General features: G+C 40.0%; 1 long non-coding RNA gene across 9 annotated transcripts; it reads right to left on the bottom strand.

Moving 5' to 3' along the window:
- Positions 1–1710: 1710 nt before the first annotated feature.
- On the bottom strand, positions 1711–23397 carry LOC308522854. Of its 9 annotated transcripts, XR_013996265.1 has the most exons (14): positions 22416–22807; positions 18982–19126; positions 18243–18344; positions 16639–16751; positions 16036–16168; positions 15639–15839; positions 10195–10784; positions 8940–9028; positions 7669–7805; positions 6809–6919; positions 5993–6194; positions 5772–5851; positions 2892–3007; positions 2453–2546 (listed from the first exon to the last, which is right to left on the bottom strand). It is a non-coding gene; the product is annotated as an uncharacterized lncRNA (long non-coding RNA). The 9 variants fall into 9 exon arrangements; XR_013996266.1 differs by lacking the exons at positions 2453–2546; positions 5772–5851 and having other exon boundaries at positions 2807–3007; positions 16036–16189; positions 22416–22641; XR_013996267.1 differs by lacking the exons at positions 2453–2546; positions 5772–5851 and having other exon boundaries at positions 2807–3007; positions 18288–18344; positions 22416–22641.
- Positions 23398–23652: the final 255 nt, after the last annotated feature.

Raw genomic sequence — 23652 nt, 5'->3', positions numbered from 1 at the left:
TGTCAGAATTTTGAAAAACCCTAACTTAACTCTGGTGCCGTGTCACATATAGAAATTTTTTTATATTTGCAACCATAGTAAAACAAAGACTTATATTTTTGGTAATTATTTTATATATTTAAATGTCATTTAACAAAGAAAAATCAACCAAAAAAATGAGTTCACGTGGTTCGCCATCACTGGTCTAGAATATCTGTCTGCAAAGAACTCAATACTTACTGAACATCTTATCCTGGGCTCATCCATGATTTTTTTTTCAAAGTGTTTGTTTAAATATTTTTCCTACTTCTAAAGAAATCTTTTCTTACTCTACATGGTTGATGTTACTTGTCCAAGCTACTGACATGGTTGGAAAATGGTGAAGCAGGACTTGGCTTTATTTCTGGCCTGTGGTGAAACATTAAGGCACTGTTCTAAATTATGGAGCTGAGTATATTTGATCTGAATGAAAAATAACCATGAATTATGCATCTTATTAGTTTTAGAAAAAAAATGACGGAATGATAAATTCAACGAAACTCCATCAACATTTTGTACAGCAAAGTAATTGTATTTAGAACCAACAGGTGTAAACCAGGCTTTAAAATGAATGATCAATGATCTTGGATCAGTCTATTAACTTTTCTAGATTCAGTTACCTCATATGTAAAATGAAATTGCTAAACAAGAGCAGTAATTGGTAATAACTGAAAGTAATAAGTACCATTATTGTGCATCATTTATATGTCTCAATAATTCTCCACAGTATCCCTCTGAAATAAGAATTCCTGGTATTGCATTTTACAGTGAGAAAAATAACCTGTCCCAGGTGAAAATAGCTAGTCGGTGACAGAGAGTGAATATGCAACCAGCTATATATGTTTCCCAACCCTGTGTTACTATTCACCAAATTATAATGCTTAGATATGAATTCACACAAAAAAATGTATTTGAACTTCATAATAGAAGGAATGGACAGTAGTAGATGGTTAATGTTAATAATAAAAAAGGAAGATCAATGCAATTATACTAAATATTTTCAAAACCAAATTCTAAAAATGTGAAGACACATTCTGATATCTTGCGCCAAGACATTTTGGCAGTCTAATAAGCCTTAGTTATGGTGATGCTTCTTTGAACATTAGGAACAAGTTCTGATTTTAGCAAAATTGTTGTAGGCAACTGGATTAAATTAAATTCATATTGAAAATTAAGAATGTTTTAATTTTTTTCTATTGAAAATTGTAGCTCAATGTATATCCTTGTTCAAAACCCCTTTTTATATTTATCTAATTCTTGTGATATAATTTGTACAAATAATCCACTGAATGTATATGATTCTATGAGTCCTGAGCCATAATATACCTGTGGAATCATTACCACAATTAAGAAAAAGACAACATCCAACATGCCTAGAAGGATTCCTTATGCCCCTTAGTAGCCCATCCCTTCATCTGCCCCTGGCTGCAGACAATCGGTGATCTGCCTCTTATCACTGTATGTTTCAATATTCTGGAATTTAATATAAGTGGGATCATGTAATATACAGTTTTATGTCTATTTCATTTCACAGATGACTATTATTTTTAGATTCACCTATGTTGTGGCATGTATAAGCAGTTCACTTCCTTTGAATTGTACAGTGGTATATCATTGAGTAGGTTTGCCATCATTGTTAATCTACTTACTTACTGAACATCTTATCCTGGGCTCATCCATGATTTTTTTTTTCAAAGTGTTTGTTTAAATATTTTTCCTACTTCTAAAGAAATCTTTTCTTACTCTACATGGTTGATGTTACTTGTCCAAGCTACTGACATGGTTGGAAAATGGTGAAGCAGGACTTGGACTTAAGCGGTTTGGCTCAAGAGTCTATATAAGTTAAGCTTAGGTCATAGCAGCAGCCTTCTTAAGGGTGATATGTGAAATAAAGTAAAAAGGTTAGATTGGGTGTGGACTCTAGACAGTGATGAATGTGATGAATGGTTGGTTGCCTGAGAAATCTGAGCTTCATTTGAGAGGTAATGGGGATCTTTAAGTTTTGGGTCCAGAAAAAGAAACAATAAAAAGAGTTTTAAAAAATATCATTAGGTAGCAGTTTAAATAAAATGGGTTTGAAGTAGGTTAAATTAAGAGCTGGTGGAGATTAGTTAGTAATTTACTGGAGTGACATAGGTAGGCTCTCACCTAGAAACAGGACTAGTGGGACAGATAGGATGGATGGATGCTTTGAGGATAACTGCATGGAAGATGATCATGTTTTCCTGATACTACACAGTCACTGATAATTAAAACAGGTCTACATTTTTTGCATTCTGGCCATGCAATTTTAAATATTATTAATTAAACTGATATGATAGAGTCCTCTATAGTTTTATAATGTTATAAATCAAAGGAAGATGGTAGAAAGAAGGCAGGGCAAGTCCTGACCTGATGTTCATCCTTTAAATTTTCTTCATTTCCTTCTTTTTTTCCCTTCAATTCTTTATTACTTTGCTTCCTTTTCTAACTCCTCCCATTCTTCCTTCCCTTTGTTTTGCTCAGGTATTCTCTATTATTCTTTATGGCTAAAAAAATAGCAGAAAACTATATTGGTATGTATATAGCTGTTATCTTACATGCAACTTTTTCAAGTTTCAGTGTAAAAAAACATTAAATATAGGGAAATTGGATAGAACTGCAGTATAGACAAGCTTGTCCACAGAACCACTTGGTAAGATTATTTGGTTTGTTTTTTACACATATGTCTACTTTTCACCTTGAACTATAATAGGGAAATGCCTAGAACTGTGCCTGGTACAAAGCAAGTAGAGCAAGTGAAAGCATAGCTTTACAAAAGAATTTTAGTGTAAAAACATGGAAGAGTGCTTTCCACAGAACCACAGCAACTTTTAAAGCTCTTGCATTCACACCATGTTCCATCATGTCCTCTGTAATCAGATGCATTTTTTCCCATGTCTTCTCTTGTGAATGCATTTCCTTACTTTGGAAAATTATAAGCCATTTTTTCATCTAAAAGTGCTTCTATCTAAAACGTTAAAGAAAATATATTGGTTAGCATTAACTTGCTACTTAGATATGCAAAAAAATTTATATTATGATATTATATTTGAAATGAACAATCATTCCTCTCTTGTGGCTTATGAGGTTACTCTGAGTATGAATCTGGGAGGGTAGTATATTAAGGGTAAATTTCCATTTATGGTCAAACATGATGAACATACATATTTAACATGCAGATGCAATTTACTTCACTACACATATTCAGGGAACCAGTCCAGGTTCAGATCAGAAAAGGTCTCTTAATCCATAGCTGTCCTGGGAAGCTGAGGGAATTTCTAAATCACCTTTAATTGGAGGATGTCTGAGTGACTTAACCACAGTCACGCAGGCCGACCATAGGTAAACATGACATAATACATGAAATGTGACATCCCTTTGTGAATCTCGGGGCTAATATTGATCATGAATGTATCAAAAGGATAGGATTGCACAGAGTAAGAACCCCAGATCTCCTCAGAGGGTTCCCTAGCATAGTCAGCAAGAGACTGGATCAGTACATGCATGTGAAAAACTATCCAAGGCCACAGAAAGGAACAGTGCTCCTCATTCACCTATCACATGTATCCTCAACAGCCTCTCTGAAAACATGTTATTCACAGAGTGTTGGGTAAAGTATTGAAATGGGTTTTGCCTCAGTAGTGGGGAACTACTAGTCCCAGATTAAACATGGTTCTGGCTCCATCTAACCAATTTTCAAAAGCAAGTCTTATAGCAAACTGTTCCTAAATAAATTATCTGCATCCAAGGAAAAAGCTAAAAACATTTATAACAACATAAAAATCCTCAGCACCCAAAAAGTTAAATTCATAATATCTGGCATCCAATCAAAGACTACTAAGAATATAAAGAGGAAGAGAAAGATGGCCCATAAAATGATTAAGTTAGTCAAATTTGACTCAGAAATGACACAAATGTTAGAATTAAAGAAAAGAACATTAACATAGATAACATAATTGCACTCCACATATTCATAAGGCAAAGAAGTGACATGAAAGATATAAAAATGAACAAAATAAAATTGTACATGTGTGAGGTAGTAATACAATGAATACATTAAAGGCATAGTAGATAATTCAAAAGAAGAGATTAATTCCTGTTGAGGAACAGAAACTATCCAAAGAAAGAGACTAAGAGAAACAAAATGACAAAATGAAGAGTATCAGTGAGATGTGGGACAACACTAAGCAGCTGCCGGGGTCCAACCCCAGCGGGTCCAGGGGTCCCCAAAGGTGTGGACGGAGTCGGCGAAGAAGGAATAACACGGAGACAGTGTTCAGTTGATCAGCAGCCTAGCCAGGATCTCTAGCCAGGATCTCCAGCCAAGTTCTGGTCTGGATCTCCAGAGAGGTTCTGCTTAGGATCTCCAGCCAGGTTCTGTGTCCATGTTGTCTTGCTAGGTTCTCCAACCAGGTTCTCCAGGTTCTCCAGCCAGGTTCTGTAGCCAAGTTCCCTCGGTAGGTTCTCCAGCCAGGTTCTGTCCAGGTTCTCCAGCCAGGTTCAGTCACCAGGTTCTAGTCAGGTTCTCTTGCCAATTTCTGTAGTCAGGTTCAGTCCAGGATCTTTTGCCATGTTCTCTCCAGCGAAGTTCTTCTGTCTCTAGAGAACGTTCTGTGTAGGTTCTGTGCCAATTTCTGTCTCTCTTCGTTCTGTCTTCTTACATCTGTATTTATACCAGTTGATTCCAATCCTATCAATCTCTATTTCAAAGGTTAGGGCGTTTCTTATCTCCATTCCAGGGAGTAAAGATTATGTAGCTTAAGCATGATTGTTCATAGTTAAAGTGATTAATTACCCACCTGGCACTTAGTTAAGAGGTTTTATTCCCTCCCTAACTTCAGGGGAAAATCCCTACCTGGGGAAACAACCTTTCTCGGAGAGGTGGCCTTGGTGTTAAAACACACAGCGCTAAGGGGAGCAAACATATTAAGAACAGTATTCTATATATGCCAGGTCCCTTGAAACAGCAAGCATGGACCAGCTCCCGGCAAGCAGCCTAATATTTCTGTAGAGATGAGGGAGGGAATAAAGAAGTATTTGACAATGATGGTATCATCACTGCTTCTGTTCTACATTATAGTGGGGGCTGTAGTCCATGCAATCAGGCAAGAAGAGAAATACAAAGAGAATTTGAAGAGGAGAAATAAAACTCCCTTTATTTACAGACCACATGGTCATTTGTGTAGAATATCAATTGGCTTCGGGAAGAAAAGTACTAGAACTAATAAATGACTTTTAATAATGCAGAACACAAGAGGAATATCACATTGCTTTTCTATATACAACATCTACTCTGAAAAAAGTACAAATACTAATAGTAAAAATTATGAAGTAACTAGGGATAAATAGATCAAAAAGATGTGTAAGACTTGTATTCTACAAACTTATAATATTGATAAGAAAAGTAATGATACCCAAATAAATGGAGAGACATATTTGGTTCATGAGTTGGAAAACTCACTATTATCAAGAATTGATTGTTCCCAAACTGAGTTATGGAGTCAACATAATGCCAATCAACATCCCAGCAAGATTTCTTGGTAGAAATTGATAAGCTAATTCTAAAATGTATATGAATATGTCAAAGGGCTTAGTTTAGTCAAAACAACTTCAAAAAGGAAGACAAAACTTGAAAGACTAATACTACTTATTTAAAAATTATTAAAAATACAATACTCAAACAGTAAATTAAACAACTCAAGGGGCAAAAAAGACTTCAAAAACAGACTTACTTTGACAAATATACAATTGCAAAAACCTTTTAGAGATTTTTGTAACTCTAATTTAAGTAAAAATACATGGAATGTCAAATCTGAAAGAAAAGTTATAAAAATATTGATAAACACACACAAATGAATTCAGAGGTTCTTAGTAGTAAAACATGATGTTAAAAAGACATAGAATAACTCCATTGGAAATGTCAGTACTTGAAATAGCTCTGCCAATAACACACCTTAAGCAGCCTGTGGTGTCACCATGCCTCCCATCAGTGGTCACGTCTAATGGGCATTCCCAGGGCCAGAGTGTATCCATTGTACTGGTTGCCACTAAGGCTGGCTAGGACTCATGGAAGAGAAATTGGCATCAAGTAAAAATGAAGGGGAAACCTGGGGCATTCTGTGGCTCTCCAAAAACAGTGATATTGTCAGAGGCATCTGGAAGAAAAATGAATAAATAAATAAAAGCCAACTTGGAGAGAATGCCCACCCCAAAAAAGTGGTGAAAATTTGAATATTAGAAAATAATAATTAAAATAAATTGGAATAAGCTGAGCTTGGCATCTGAGCAGTGAGTTCCTGATAATACACATGAAAATGCACATGAGACAAAAGTATAATGAAAATATTGTCATACATACTTGAATTTTGAATATTAATAAAGTTGTGACTAAATCATAAAATATATATTATCTAAAATTAAAAGTACTTACTCATAAATTAATTAGTGGTGAAATGAGAACATTTTCTAGGAAATTCTGATTCTAAGAAAAAAATCAGTTATATTTTTCTATGGAAATTATAAGTATAGTTTATGGTGTGAGATAAAGTCAAAAGCAGTTATCTCAAATAATAGGGCAGCACTTTTTATATTAGTCAGAATATAATATGGCCAAAATATAGTAAACATGTCCATAACTTTCAGTTTTGGGTAACACATATTATTTGAGGGAGCTGATACACTATCCTCTTGTATAAGTTACTTTTGAAAATCTAAACTAGGAAAAGCTTCTCCTCTAACAGCCCAGATTAGAGGTGAAAGTTAACTCTACCTGCTTGTCACTCTCTCCTCTGCTTCTGCTCCATTATTCCTCTATCGCAGCTTCTCTCTGAACACCTTCTACAGTCTCTGTCAGAAGCAGCATCTCTTTTTTCTTCCATTCCTGGAGAGCACAGTGTTGCTGTGATTAGTGTTTACAGTAACCCCTTGTATTTTGTCCACCACCAACAAGCAAATTAGAACAAGTCAAGAGCTTAACAGAAACCAGGTCAAGTGTAGGGAAAGTCATACATGCTTTCGAATGGGCTTCTCTCCTTCCTGCACTCCTACTAGGAATGCAGGCATGGATATTTATGGCATCGTTATCTTTTACTAAAGCTAAACTTAAAACACCCAATTCACCTTTACTAGCATTTGAGAGCAATCAGGGAGTTAAATGTTGTCTAATAACTTCCACAATCATCTCTTTAAGAGCAGATGATTAACTCATACATATAGTTTGTGGTGTCATTCTCATTATTAATGTAACAACTTGTATATCACAGCTGTAAAGAAAGATTGATGTGCCCTAACCGGTTTGGCTCAGTGAATAGAGCCTCAGCCTGCAGACTGAAAAGTCTCAGGTTCGATTCCGGTCAAGGGTATGTACCTTGGTTGCGGGTACATCCCCAGTAGAAGGTGTGCAGGAGGCAGCTGGATCGATGTTTCTCTCTCATCAATGTTTCTAACTCTCTCTCTCCCTTTCGCTCTGTAAAAAATCAATAAAATATATTTAATAAAAACAAAGAAAGATTAATGTGAGTAAATTATTTAGACTTAAATAACTTCAAGAAGTATGACAGACAGCTAAAATGAATTACAAACAAAACATTGCACACAGATTTCTCTTCATATTTTGAATGTATCTCTGACCTCTTCACAGTTTAGGAAGACTTAAGTTTTCTTCTTGTTCCTGCTGTCGTCTTTCTTCTCTGTCCATCCAGAGGAGGCGCTGCTCTTCTGCTGTGCCCTCATGTTGGTCTAATTTCCTACTCATCATATACAAATATCTAAATAAAGTGCAAAGGTGAATAAAGTGTAAAGTGAAAGGAGAAGGTGAATCGCATCTTGCCTTTCTAGTGGCATCAGCTGCTTTGAAATGCCCAGACCACCTCCTTGCTCAAGTTTTACTTCTTGAACTCAGGAATTTTACAGGTTTTCTCTCAGTGCTATTCAAGGACTTGTAAGCCAGCTCTCACCATGCTCAGTCATACAGATCTCCCTACCGTGACAGTATCTGATCTTATGGCCAAGACAGTGGTAAAATGTGGAGCAGATTCCTTCAAAACATTTTTGCACAGTAATTATTCATAACTCAGTGGGTTTAGGGATATGAGTTTCCAAAGAGGGCTGGAATATCTGAGAATTGATTTCAAATCTAGAAAAGAAAAACAGGTTTGAATTTCCAGAAGAAAAAGATGTATCCTGGCTCCCTGTGACTTGCAGAGCCTTCAACAAATCTTCCATCTAGAGTCCTGATCTCTGGTATGTCAATATGCTTATGGAACTACCACAAAATGGACCCACAGAATATAAAAGTCAGGCTATGCAGCCCAATCCCTCACCTTAATGCAGGAGGAAAGAGGAGGAGAAAAAAAATATGATATCCCTTCATTTCCTAAGATACGGGCTGGACCATGGAGTGGTAATGGCTGAACATGAGCACCTAATATCTGTAGAGCTTATACATTTTCTTTCAGGGACAATGCATCTCTATATTGGCATTAGATATAATCAAACCTCTGTTTTTCACTTTGCACGAACTTCCTCAAGTTTAATGCTGTCAGCCCTTAAAAATGTATCATAAAAAGCTACTCTTAGAGGTCAGCTTCAGAATCTTTCTGCCACAATAGACTCTTCCTATTGGCCCTAACTCAGACAGAAGGAACACATTAGAATAGAAATTTAATTACCGATTTCTGCTATCAATCACTGACATATAGAGGATGTCTCTTTCCCTTTCTTGGCCCTATAAAGCAACCTCAAATTATTCTCTATTCCTGCTCTAAATTTACATTTGGAAAAACATATTTAATTAATGTGTCATAATTGAAGGTAAAAATACTATAAGAAAATAATTTTCATATGAGTAAAGTTTTCTTCCAAACCCTATGTAAGAAAACAAATTTAAATATTTAACTTACTTGTTCTTTAAGTAGTTGTTTTTGATATCTAACTTTAGACTCATAAGATATTGCCCATACTTATTAAATTCTCTCAGGTTACAGACAACCTAAAGAACAAAAAAATAAAAAAATATATATATAAATACAAACATTTAATATGAACAGCAATCACTTTCAGGAGAAAAAATAATAATAATATATAATTTGGTAACAATGTGGTATTAAGAATAATAAATTCCTAACCATTTATAAGAAGTATCTCTCTAAAATTGTTAAACAACAGTACATTTCTGTTTGACTCTCATTATGTGTTAAAATTTAATTTATGAATTTAGTACACACAACTGATTTATTAAATTATTAAAATAAAATACCAATGTAACAATAGTGTTCAAAACAAATTAGAATACAAAAGCAATTATTATTTTCTATCAAGATTCTATCTGGCTAATACTGCTAAGTGTTTTGCCTCAAGTTTAAAAAGTTTTGTAGGACATAGTCCTTGACAAGCATACAGAACATTGGAGGCACAGAAAGAGAACTATGATACAGTTGGGAAATTATCTTTAAATCCTCAAATTATTTGGTAATCATATTTTGATATTAAAATTTTTTGAATGTGGGAGTAGTAGTATCATTTAGAAACAACTGTTGTCTGTGCCACGCCAGCACGGCCAAGGATGAACCTGAGAGGGGGCGGTGAAGGATTAGAAAAGACAGGCAAGAGAATGAAAGCTGGGTCTCAGCTGGACGCTGCCCTCTCTGATGGAGAGAGACAGTGCCACGGACTACAAGCCGTGTCTTCATTTTATATCCAGTTTCCATGAGGCAAAGTAAGGCGTGGTCAAGATGTTTACAACCTTCTCAAGGGTTTCAATCCTACTCAATTACATGGACCTGAACTCTATCAAGCCCACATCACTCAGACACGTGGGGCCACGTACTTGAACCATAGGTTCAAGCTTACAACTACAGCTGTTGGCTATAATTGTGCTGTGAGAGCTATGCCCTCCAAGCTGGGACTTGCATGTGGCCATGAGAGGACTGTGCCCTCTCATTAGTCCGAGGCTTGAACCTGTACTGTAGCCACTCTCCACAGTTGTCTGATTTCCCTTGACCCAAAGTACTCAGTTATTTCTAGAATTTCTCATTAACTATCTCTCATGATCAAGTTAAAGGTGAAACCACAGCCCCACCTCAGTGGTTATAGAAGCCAGCTTATCTCAAGTGTTGGAAGTTTTCAATGATTACAAAGAAGTGCTCTTCAACCCACTTTATTGTTGGTGAGGTAGCCTCCTTCCGGTAATCTCCTCCAGATATCTTCGTGTGAATGGCTGCTCTTAACTGTGGATCCTGGAGACTGTTATATTGCTTGTCCAAATAAAGATCAGTCAAGTTAAAGCCATAATGAGAGGAGTTAGCTTGACACGTAGGCAGACAAGGCAGGTGTCCAGTGGAAAACAAAGGCAACATAGGCAGGGGTAGACACTGCAATTTGAGCAAGCCTAACCACAGTCAACCATGCAGAAACAACAATGTTTTTTAGACTCAGAGCGGGAGGTATGTGATGTAGGGAGGGGCTGCAGCAATAAGGTGAACTGATGCATAGGAACAGGGAAAGTCCAGGTCCATTGCTGGGCAAGAACAGCTGAGGGAATCAAGCAGGTAGGGACATGGGTAGCTATGAAGCAGGCTTCCAGCAAATATAAACCCCTAGATGACAAGGCTTCAGTGGCTACCCATTATGGGCCACTTCCTCGTGCAGGGAGTCTCAATAAATGTTCCATGCTTTTGTTTAAATCTTCGGGTCTGCAATTTGATTCTTCAGATTCCTGGTTATTAGCTATAAGGAGGTCAAAAAAGCTGCAAACACATTTAAAAAGGCCATAATCATAAATGTAATGAATTTCATTTTTAAATATCAACCTACTAATATGACTAGAATGCTCAATCAAAATAAAGCATGCAAGAAGTGTAAGAAAGGGAGAAAACCAGCAACATAAAGATTTGGATTGTTTAATGCTAATTGCTTATTCCTACTTTTCCTCCCACTGACCTGAATTATTCTAAAAACTCATCCTCACTCAATTCCTCCACTGACCTCCGTCAGTCCCTGGCCCTGAGCCAGAGAAGAAAGGGAGGAAACAAAAGAGACTAGGATAAAAGGTGTTTTAATGGATAAAGCTGAGTTTAATGCTGAGTTTCGCCGTTTCCCTCCTGCCCCTTTCAGATCAAGGCACTGCATTCAATTATAAAGATATAATATTAATTATGACTATTATATCTCAACTAGAGGCCTGGTGCATGAAATTCGTGCACGGGGCAGGGGGAGGGCCTCAGCCCGACCTCAGGGGATCGGGCCTAAACTGGCAGTTGGATATCCCTCTCACATCCAGGACTCTGGCTCCTAACCACTCACCTGCCTGCCCTAACCACAATGCCTGCCTGCCTGATCCCCCTACCTGCCCTCCCCTGCTGGCCTGCTCACCCCTATTAACTTTTTTTTTTAAATCATATCCCCTTCACACACAATTGTATTTGACTTCCTTATTAGCTTCTCCCTCTCACACAATTTTTCTCTCTCCTTTATGTAACACTTTTTCCTACTGACTCATCATTTATAAACTTTTCTTTCCTCCTCATTTCCTACTTCTGTTCCATCATCTTTCTTCCCATCATTCTCCTACCCTCCCTCCCTCCCCACATTCCTTCTTTCCTTATCTTTACCCCTGCCCTCCCACCTCTTTTTCTTCCTTCCCACCTTCATTTTTTTCTTCACTTCCTCCCTCGGACCTGCTTTGCTCCCTGCTCCATTTCTTCCTGATTCCCATTCTCCTTTTAAGCTCTACTGGCTCCCCTTTAAAACTTTTCTTCCCTTCCTCTTTCTCTCTCATCCTACCTTTCCTATACATTGTTCTCTACTTACTTTCACTATTTTAATATCTATCTACCTGCCTAATTATTCACTTTCATTTATGTTTTTTTCTTTTCTGACTCCTACTTTTAAAATCTGTCCCCAGTACACAACTACACTGGATTTTCATTATAGCTCCTAGAGTTCACTCACACATCCTCTTTCCTTCTTTAACTCTGTTCTCTACTGACTCCTTTATAAAGTTCTTCCCTTTTTTCATTTTCACCAAGCAATTCTATTGGTTTAAGATGAGCTGCATATGAGGTAATAAAGCCATCTGGAGGGGGAGGGGTGGGAGGTCAGGGGGTGTGGCCAGGTCATCTGTACAGAAGTTGTGTCCCCATTTTTGGCATCTCTGGTAGGTAGGGCAAGGCTGGCGTCTCCACAGATCCCAGAGCAGATAAGGGGTTGGGGAGAGAAAATGGATGGAGAGAGAGAGAGAGAGAGAGAGAGAGAGAGAAACAGAATATTCATATATGTGTCTGAGAGAATATATATGTGTCTATAGAGAAACAATAGTTGTGTATGTATCTATGAGAGAGAAACAGAATAGTTGTGTATGTGTCTATGAGAGAGAGAGAGATGATCTGAAAGATAGGGTTCTGGATGTGTTTCTGTGTACGAAATGGGGAGAGAAAAAGATTGAAAAGAAGGGGGAAAAAGGGGAGACAGGCCCCACCTTCCGCTTAGGGGACCCCTTTCTCCTTGCCATGTAGTCAGCAACCCCAGCACTGAGTTGACTGGGGTAGGGCGACCCCATTTGCCCTTCTCCATCTTTTTTTTTTTTATTAAATCTTTATTGTTCAGATTATTACATTTGTTCCTCTTTTTTCCCCCCATAACTCCCCTCCTCCCAGTTCCCACCCCACCCTCCACCCTCACTTCCCACCCACTGTCCTCATCCATAGGTGCACGATTTTTGTCCAGTCTCTTCCCGCATCTCCCACACCCCTTCCCCCCCCCCCCCAAGAATAGTCAGTCCATTCCCTTTCTATCTCCCTGATTCTATTATAATCACCACTTCATTCTGTTCATCAGATGATTTATTCACTTGATTCTTAGATTCACTTGTTGATAGATGTGTATTTGTTGTTCAGAATTTGTATCTTTACCTTTTTCTTCTTCTTCCTCTTCTTAAAGGATACCTTTCAGTATTTCGTATAATACTGGTTTGGTGGTGATGAACTCCTTTAGCTTTTCCTTATCTGTGAAGCTCTTTATCTGACCTTCAATTCTGAATGATAGCTTTGCTGGATAAAGTAGTCTTGGTTGTAGGTTCTTGGTATTCATCACTTTGAATATTTCTTGCCACTCCCTTCTGGCCTGCAAAGTTTCTGTTGAGAAATCAGCTGACAGTCGTATGGGTATTCCCTTGTAGGTAACTGAGTTTCTTTATCTTGCTGCTTTTAAGAGTCTCTCTTTGTCTTTTGCTCTTGGCATTTTAATTATGATGTGTCTTGGTGTGGTCCTCTTTGGATCCCTTTTGTTTGGGGTTCTCTGCGCTTCCTGGACTTGTAAGTCTATTTCTTTCACCAGGCAGGGGAAGTTTTCTGTCATTATTTCTTCAAATAGGTTTTCAATATCTTGCTCGCTCTCATCTTCTGGCACCCCTATAATTCAGATGTTGGTACGCTTGAAGCAGTCCCAGAGGCTCCTTACACTATCTTCGTATTTTTGGATTCTTTTTTCATTTTGCCTTTCTGGTTGGGTGTTTTTTGCTTCTTCGCATTTCAAATCTTTGACTTGATTCTTGTGCTCCTCTGGTCTGCTGTTGGGAGTCTGTATAATATTCTTTATTTCAGTCAGTGTATGCTTAATTTCCAGTTGGTCCTTTATCACAACATCGAGGGTCTCATTAGTTTTCTTGTATATCTCATTAAGTTAATCAGCAGTCTCTAGAAGACTTGAAAGACCTCAAAAGTGTGGTTTTGAATTCTATATCCAGCAGCCTGCTTTCCTCCAGTTCTGTCATTTGTGTCCTGTTTCTTTGTCTCGGCATTTTTAACACTTCGTTGTGTTGATAGAGTGGCTTTCTGTGCTAAGTGTCCCAGTTACCTGAGGTAGACACTCTTGGTACACCTTCTTGTGGTCTTTGTGCACAGTCTTGTTGTAGCTAAGCCTTGATTGTTGTAGGTAACACTGGGAGGGATTTGACCTCCAGGCCAACTGGCTGTGAGAATCAGCTGTGTCTGCAGTGAGAGAACTTCTGTCCTCTAGGGAGGTGCTAATCTAGCCTTTGCCTGAGGCTATCCCGCAAATGCCTCAGTGCAGGGCTTGGGCGGGGCAGGTCCCAGGGGATCAACAGGGTGGGCAGAGCGAGCAGTTATGGCTGCTCTCACTCCTGTCCCCAGAGGCTCTGCCTCTCAGTATCCCAGAAACCGCTGCAAACCTCGGAGAGAAAGCTGCCCTCAAGTTCCGACCGATGCCAGACAGTCCCACTTCTCCCATTTGAGTCTGGGTCCCTAGAGACTCACCCGGAACTGGAGCTCAGAGCCTGAGACTCCCTCCCGATTGAAACAGACAACTGTGCCCTCAGCCGCCAGCCCACTCCGCGCGCACCTCTGCACCTTAGTATTTCACTTCCGCACTGCGCCTCCTCTAAGTCTCAGTATGCTTTTCTCTTTCCTTCTAGTTGTGGAATTTCCACTCAGCCAGCCTTCCTGTGGTTCTGGGTGATGTCCGTTCCGTCTTTTAGTTGTATTTTTGAAGTGGTTGTGTAAGGCAGCAATCTCCGGTGTTTACCTATGCCGCCATCTTGGTTTCTCCTCCCTTCTCCATCTTGTGCTTCTCCTGTGTCTGGGACTTGTCCTCTGGATGCCTTTGTCCTCCAGTCAAGAGTCACCTCATGAGCCCCCACCCTGTGGCCCTGAGGGGTGAGATCAGTGGGAAGTGTCAGAATGAGTGCTCCCTGGTCCTTCTGTTGGGGACGTCACTGAGGACGGGGTCACAGCCTCCTGCCAGCGCCGTTTGCCCTCATTTCGTGAGGGCTGTCCATCTGGCCTCCCCGAGGTTATCTCCGTGGCCCCTGGGCCCATTGAGTGTCGGAGTGATTCCACCTGGGAGGCAGGGCAGGAATCTCCATTGAGTCCAGGTATCCCCAGAAACTTGTCTCCGGATCCTGAGCGATTGAAAAAGCTGCCAGAGCCTGCGGAGGAAGAGGGTGTGAGGGAGCTGGTGGGGCTGTGGGCCCCCTGGCTGACAGACACGGTGGTCTTAATGACATAGATGTTTGCCTCCTCTTGAAACTTTCCGATTTTTTCCTTATAGCAAATCTGCTTGTTGCCAAACCAGTTGGAGACCTGAGAGATGGTGATGCCACACTTCTTGGTGAGCTCCTTCCTCAGCCTCCTCACTGGGATATGGGTTACTCAGGTGGGAATAGAAATACTCATTTAGGACCTCAGTGGCCTGTTTTCTGAAGTTCCAGCGTTTCCATCTGGCATCCAGGAACCGGGAGCACAGGATCATGACGGCCTCGCAGATGTTCTGCCTGAGCTGCATGTGGATGGCACTGAACTTATGGTGTATGATGCTCACTATCTGCTTTATCTCCTTGGGTGCCATGGGCCTCGTGCAGCTCTCCTCCCTCAGCAGGTTCATGATGTGGGTCGTGAACTCGTTACATGCCTGCTTATACTTCTCCAGCTCCGAGTGCTAGATATGGCAAATCTGGGCAAGTTTGCTGCGATAGTCCGAGTGTTCGATGGAGTTATCAGGGGACACACCGCCCCCAGAAGCAGCTGCAGCTGCGGCTGCTGCCACTGAGCCACCCCCGCCCCCCACTTTCTCAGACCCATCCATACCTTCTGTCAGAAGCATGTTGTCCAAGCGCATAAGCTAGGGGTCCTCAGGCTCCTCCTCCTGGAAGCTTTGGATGCTGAGGCCAGTCTTCTCCTTGATTTCACACAGGACGCTGAAGAGAGCTGGCTTCATTCAGTGGCAGTTTAGGGCGTGTTCTTGGCCTGGGCCTCATCCAGGTTCTGGTCCGTGATGGTCATTATCTGCTGCAGAATGTCCCCAATGTCTTGCTTCCCTCGGCCTCTCAGGACATCCCCTCCACACCCAACGGGAGGCTCTTCACGGCCCCCAGGCCCCTCCAGCCCCCACCTGGAGGGGATGGCCCCAGCAGCCCCTTGTCCATAGTGGGGAGGGCCCTGAGGCCTGCTCCCTGTTCCGCCCCTCCCCTGCCTGGTAACTTACCCCAAAGCTCACCGGGCCGCAGCTCCCTCCACCCTGACCCCTGCCCATCTTTCCATCTCCTGGCTCCCCGGAGGGGGGGGGGAGGGGGGGTCACCCCGGCTCTGAAGGGAGACCTGGGGTACCGGCTGGGCCCCTGGCAGCAAAGAAAATGTAGCTGGAGAGAGAGGAGGTGCATGCGGGGCGGGGGGGGGGGGGGGGGGGGCGGGGTCGTTAACGCCGAGCCCAGGGCTCAGCCCCGGCCAGGTTTTGCTGCCCCCCTCCTTCCCTGGCCTCCCCACTGCCACCCTGCTCCCATTCCGACCCAGCGAGGGTGGCTGAGGCCAGTACAGCCCTGCTGCTGCTGCCACAAAGCAGGAGCGCCTCCACCTGGAAGGCCTCAGACCATCCACCCCTTCATCAGGGGACCCACCGACGGCCCACATCTGGGGCCACTGCCCTCCTCCCACATCTGGGTGGGGCTCCCCACTCTGCACCGCCTACATCCTGCCCCTCGCTGGCTTATTCCATTTCTGTATTTCTGTTTCTCCTCTAGGCCTGTCTGCATGCAGGCCTGCCTTCCTCTCCCTCTCCTTTCTTATCCCCTCCTATTGTATCCTATCCTACCCTGGGCCTTGCAGCTGCCTGAGCAGAGGGTGGGGACACAGCCTGCTGATCCAGTCGAGACCTTACAGCATAATGGATAATTAGCATATTCCTCTGTTATTATATAGGGTTATCTGAAAATGAAGAAAATGTTAAATCTTTTTCCAAGATGCATGGAAACAAGTTTATCTAAAAGATAGAAGTAAAACCCAGATGTTAAATATGATGAACTAAATAGTTATTATACCTTGAGGTCTTATCTAATACAAGAAACCCAGCAATTTCTGAGTACTATAGTCAGGAAAAATTTTCAAGATCTGAATTTTAAAGTTCAATGTATCGAAGAACCAGTTACAAAGGTTTTGACAGGAATTGAGATTGCTCCATATGTGAAAGACAAAATACAACCTTGAGCAATTCCATTAGCATATGAAAGAAGAAAAATATCAGCTATTAGTCATGTCTCTATATGTGATACTTTGGAGAAAAAAACCTGTTATTTAATTTCATTTGTAAATTAAAACAGTACCAAAGTGGTGAGGTTTTTTTGTTTGCTTGCTTGTTTTTGTTGTGAGTTCTTAGTCCATTTTCATTAACAGGATGCTGTTAATGCCTTAATGAGAACCTGTGAAAGGGGAAAAGTGGAGGACAGAAGTAGGTGTGGACTTTGTCCTAATGTCTTTACATTATTTTTGTTTTCATTTACATGTTTTTGCTCAGGAAAACAGAAGCTTTAGTCTAAAGCAGTGGTTCTCAACCTTCTGTCCCTTTAAAAACAGTTCCTCGTGTTGTGACCCAACCATAAAATTATTTTCGTTGCTACTTCATAACTGTAATGTTGCTACTGTTATGAATCGTAATGTAAATATCTGATATGGAGGATGGTCTTAGGCGACCCCTGTGAAAGGGTCGTTCATCCACCAAAGGGGTCGCGACCCACAGGCTGAGAACCGCTGGTTTAAAGTAACATCAAGCAGGAACTGGCCCAAGTGAAAGGTGACAGGAATGTGTGCGGATGTGGCAATCCTGAGAGCCTGGCCTGCTTGCAGGCCCGATTCAATGTACAAGACTCCACAGTCCTGACCTGTCTGCAGGGACCTGTGTTGTTCTGTCTGGCAGAAGCCATGTCAGTCATGTTCTGATCACTAAGCAGCCTGGCTCGGTGGGATCCTCAAGGAACTCCCTTAATGTAGGTGGGAGTGCTGAGGCAAAGGTGAACAAGTAGTTAACATATAAATGCGAGAAGTCGTCAGAAGGCTAATGGACTCTGATATTCAACAAGGGCTGAGAATGAGTGGCTGAAGGCAATCCCCTAACCTGATAATCCTTTATTGTTTACCAAATCTTACCATTGATGTCTGTTTGCTTTGCTAAAGGGCAAATGTATATTCTAGTAAATAAAAAGCTATGGGTCTGGAGATTCAGGGAGCCACTCCACTAGAGAGTAGGTCTCTGCCTGGCTCTCCATACCTTCTAAATTTAGATTTCTTGTCTAGTATATCCGTTTATGTGCAGCCCCTTCTCCAGATCCTGAATCCTCGCTGCAAAAGGTTGCGGCATTTTGGCGCCTCAAAACAGGGACTGAAGAAGAAGATTCGCCAGAGCGAAAAACAAAGGAAAATTACCTGGAGAGGTGAGGATCACGGAAAAAGGTGGGGAGACTCACTCACTGTGCATAAAGCCTGTACCAACTTTTGGAATTCACAATCCGAAGTGGGCAGGAACATCTTTTTCAAGCCAGGCCATAATGGAGAGGAATTCAAATGAAAGGCAAAAATATCATTGTAAATTTTTAGCTTATATGCTCAAGGATAAAGAAATTAAAATGTCAAAAGGGTGCTCTCTGGAATGAGGCTCAAGGAAAACGAATGCAAAAGGAGTCTTTAATGCTTTGTCTGAAAATTACCATATGACGCCTTGGGACAGGCAGATTTTAGCTAAAATAACTTTAATAGCTAGTCAGTGCTATGGAGAGAAAGATTCATGAGAAGAACTTTGATTTATTAAGTCTTGTCTATATGTTATGGGTGCTTGTCTGTCGATTGTAGTTTTATCTGTCTTTGTTGTTTATTGTTAATTTATTAAGCATGCCTTTAATTTAATTTAGTAAGAAAAGAAACCTAGGTGGCCAGGCCATTTACTGAATTTCCCCAGAGCAAACAAGATGTGTGGATGGGGAGACATGTGGCCGATAGTACATGTCCTAGGAGACAAAGGGAAGTAACTAAAGAAAAAAGCCCCAGCCCATTAATTACTAGGTCTTTTGGGGGATCCTGTAAAGTGGACACCCACCCTCAAGAGTGCTATTAAAAGTCTCATTTTTTCCATGTTTTTACTTCCGTGAAGAGAAAAAGACTAACTTACCTAAAAGATGGCAAAAATGACACAAGGAACATATATGGGCTGTATTTAGGCAACAAGATTAGTGTTTCCATAATAAAGGGTTGTACTTGAATAATAATAGACCACATTCCAAGGTTGCCTCACAGGTCCCAGGGCACTCCTGTTTCTATAAAGGAAAATAAAATAAAATGATACTTTAACATTAAAGCCACTGAAAGCCAGTAAGTTATCTCTGTTGCAGAATTTGCCAAAGTAAATGCCTTAGATGTTGAAACATGGATGGATGGATGTAGCTAAAATGAAGAATATGTGGTGGAGCGTTTCAGTGATAATTATAGGTATATTGATGGAGGAGGGGGCTGGCCCTGTTTCCTGCAGCAGTAACCTTAGATGTTATCTATAAGGAAGAATGTGGTGGTTTTAAAATTCAAAAGACCTGCTTCCCTCCTCCCCTTCTAAACATAGTTTTCCAAAGTCTTTGGTAACTTAAAACTTTGGAGTTTGCTGAATTACATAATAAAAAATTATTAAATATCTAGGCATTTTAAAATAACAAAATATTGAAATATTAATCTGAGTTTGCCTCATATAAAAAATTTAGAGGACAGAATTGAATCTATTAATTAAATATGTCATATTTTATTTGAAATATAGCCTTAAAAATGTGAAGATATTACTAATCTGAGAAATGCTAAGTATTTAACCTTCCACCTAAAATGTAAGGCTTCTAAGAGTTTAAAGTTCAAATTAAGTGAGGAGAAATTATAAGGTTGTGATAACAAAATGCATAAAGTTTAGAAATTTATTTTGAGAAAGTAATTCTTTTATTTTATCTGGAGAAATTAGTAGTTCAAAATATATTTTAGTCCTTATATGTGTGTACTATGTGTAGTAAAATTTTAACCTAGGATATAATAAAGTGTGTCCCAAAATTCACGCAAGAAGTAATTTTGATAGAAAACACAGGCTTATAATTAAAAATTGTAAATTTTTTATTGATTCATAAAGTATACAGTATAGGGTTATGTATGGAATAGCATATTGGGTAAATGGCCTCCACAGCTTTGCTGGCACATACATACTCACTCTTTTGTTGAAATTTTCCATAACCTTTTCGCATAAATGTGGCTGAATTTCATTGATACAGCACTCAATTTCCTCCTTTAAGGCATGGGTGGTTGTGGGCTTGTTGGCATAAACCTTAGACTTCAAAAAACCCCAAAGAAAAAAGTCCAACGGCGTTAAATCGCATGATCTGGGTGGCCAATTCTGATCAACAAAACGGGAAATTACATGACCAGGAAATCACTCATGCAGTAATTGAATTGTTTCTCAGGCTATATGGCATATGGCACCGTCTTGTTGAAATCACATGTTGTCCACATCCATATCTTGCAATTTAGGCACAAAAAAACTGGATTATCATGTCCCGATAGCGAGCACCATTAACTGTTATTGCCTGAACAGCCACGTTTTTGAAGATGATGCCTCCAGCCCAAAATCTGCACCAAATAGTGCACCTTATGGATATTTTGCCTTATATCTATTCCATACATAACCCTATACTGTATACTTTATGAGTGAATTAAAAAATTACATTTTTTAATTATAAACCTGTGTTTTCTATCAAAATTACTTCTTGCGTGAATTTTGGGACACCCTTATATTATTGGCCTAATTTAAAAAGAATTAATTCTATGGTCTGAACAACATTTTTAATATAAAAACCAGTTTAAATTTAATTAATATCTTTTAGAATAATTACAAAAAGTATATAATATAATCTTTGGATTGTGTATATTTGATAGTCTTTCCAAGTTAAATTTCAAGACTTTAATGGAGAGAAAGCCTTGGGACATTTCAAGGGCCCTGGAATGATTCAAGGATTTATTCTCTCTTTTTAAAAGAAATATTTTTGAACTAAATTAGTCCGACCTAGTATACTTGAAATCACATGGGAAGCTTTATCAAATAAAAATTAATAGCTATATTTTATTCATATGCTAGAGGCCTGGTGCATGAAATTCGTGCACTCGGGGGGTGGGGAGTAGTCCCTCAGCCCGTGCCCTCTTGCAGTCTGGGAGCCCTCTGGGGATGTCCCCCGGAAAGAGTGGGCCTAAGCTGGCAGTCAGACATCCTGAGTGCTGCCTCAGAGGTGAGAGAGGCTCCTACCACCACCGCTGTGCTCCACCAGCCGTGAGCCCAGCTCCTGCATTAAGCATCTTCCCCCTGGTGGTCAGTGCGTGTCATAACGACCAGTTGTTCTGCTGTTTGGTCAATTTGCATATTAGCCTTTTATTATATAATATATATTTTAAATGTTATAAAGGTTTCAACCTCTAAGGGGAGGGCAAGACAAAATTGCTGAATACTTCTTAAGCAAAACTGTATTATTGAGCAGCATAATTTTAAAAACAAAAGCCTCAGGCAGCCTGCTCTTTAAATAGGCTGGGGGATGGGATGGCATTTGTACCTCATAGGTCAAATGTATAAGTTTGCTTACTTTACTTTTTCAATAAAGATACCTACTTTAATTACTTAATAAATTAGCTTTTTACAATATAATCAAGGTCTCATATTATTTCAGTTATATGAGAAGCTAATATTTTTATAAACAATTGGCTTTAGCAAAGGCCAAAATAAAAATTTGCATATGTATGCAAATGAGCACTAGCCAAAAAGAATGCTGTTTAAAAGTAAGTTTTAAGCTTAATAAAAAGGAGAAATTTTAAAATCTCTTCTACTAATATTTACAGAGTAAACTAAAAGTTATTCAAGCATTAAATCCCACCATAAATAAGACACTGTAAGTAAAAAGAGAGTTACTTTTACTTGATAGGTATGCATTACAGTCTTGGCCAGCATCTGAAAAGCAATCAAGTTTGTTGCTCTGTTTAAAAGAAAGAAAAAAGGTTTTTAAAAGAAGCTCCCTAAAGGTGGCCTAGCAATTACTCTGGGAGAAAAAAACAGAAGGAAATTCCCTTCAAATATCTAGAAAATTGTAATTAAAAGTCACTATATTAGGCCTCAAAAAGAAAAGTAAATAATTTGCATTTTGCCTCCCTAACAAAGTTTATGTCAATATTTTTGACTAATGATTCATCTCATAGTAAAGCTGATTATCATGCAATGAATTCAGATGAAGTCATTCAGAGCAGTCATACTCTGTACCAAGAATTGAATTAAACTCTGTCAAGGCTGAATTGCAGGATTTTCAAAAACCATATTATTGTACAGCAAGAAAAAAAGATACCCCCCTTGCAGGTTAAAACAAAAAAGGGGTAATAGTGGAGTAATCTATAAGTAAACTACATCAAGCCTTAATTACTTCAGATTTTTTCACTTTAAAAATTTTTAACTTGTAATGCTGATGGCAAAACGCCCTTGAAATTACACTGTTGTCAGAATAAGCCAAAAGAAAATGGTTTGGTTTATGGAAGGGTCCCTTTATTAACCTTTGGTCGAGGATATGCTTGTGTATTTCCAGAGAACTCTCCAAGTCCATGTGGAAACTGCAACAATGGATCTGAGACAGGAACAGACCAGGCTACTCCACCACAGACAGCAGTGGCCCCAAGCAACACGCTGAGGAGACTGTGGAGTAACAGTCCAGAGATGGGGGATGGAAAGACGCCTTGCCATCCTAGCAGTCATCAGCTGTGCATCAGTGTAGGTTGCCCTGGACAAAGCCAAAGAAGGTCGGGTGTGCATTGCCATTGCCCACTGTTTGTCCACTGCCGGAAACCATTTACTGTCTTCACTAGCTGAGTATAGACAGAGACCCCCAAAAGCTAGTAACATTTGGAAGCCCTAGCAAAGGTCAGGGCTGTGTACCACCCAAGTTAATCTAGGTACTACCCAGTTAATGTAGATAATGATAGCTGAAGCAACCTCCCTACCTTTAATCATGTAAATTGCCTAAGGGTGATGTTATGACCTAATCTGTGTGTCATTGAAACCTCCTTACCCTAGGGCTACCCTAGACCAAATAAAAGGTTGGAGCGGCCTGAGCATCGGTGGAAGTCCTTCAGGACTTGCCGCCTGGTCCCCCAATATTGCAAAATTATCTCGTGTCTTTTTCTCTCATTTGCTGTGCGGCTCCTCTTTCAGATACCGAACCCTACTCCACACAGAACGTGGAGGGAGTGTTACTCGACAGTCCACCATCCAGAAGTGGAATGTCATTGCTGTCATGTCACAGGGGACAGTGATTGGGAAGGGGACACAAAGAACTGATGGCCCAGAAAGGAGCGTACTGAAAACCTGTTCCTTAGATGCCTGACAGCATTTTAAAAGGACATGATAGAACTCAATCCTTTTCATTGAATCTAAAAGTCTTAAAAGGACCTGAGCTCTGCAAATGGCATACACCCTTCTAAACTTATTAAGAAAACAAAAGGGGGATATGCTGGCAGCAAGATCAACAAGTTGTTAATATATAAATGTGAGAAGTCCGTCAGAAGGCTGATGGACTTTGATATTCAGCAAGGGCTGAGAATCAGCATAATATTACCTGCTGCTGCATGAGTGGCTGAAGGCAATCCCCTAACCTGATAATCCTTTATTGTTTACCAAACCTTACCATTGATGTCTGTTTGCTTTGCTAAAGGGCAAATGTATATTCTAGTAAATAAAAAGCTATGGGTCTGGAGATTCAGGGAGCCACTCCACTAGAGAGTAGGTCTCTGCCAC

The sequence above is a fragment of the Myotis nattereri genome (genome assembly GCF_964212035.1).
Source record: "Myotis nattereri genome assembly, chromosome: 1".
In the NCBI taxonomy this organism is placed as follows: Eukaryota; Metazoa; Chordata; class Mammalia; order Chiroptera; family Vespertilionidae; genus Myotis; species Myotis nattereri.
The sequence above is the reverse complement of the archived record's forward strand: the minus strand, read 5'-3'. Positions and strand labels throughout refer to the sequence as shown.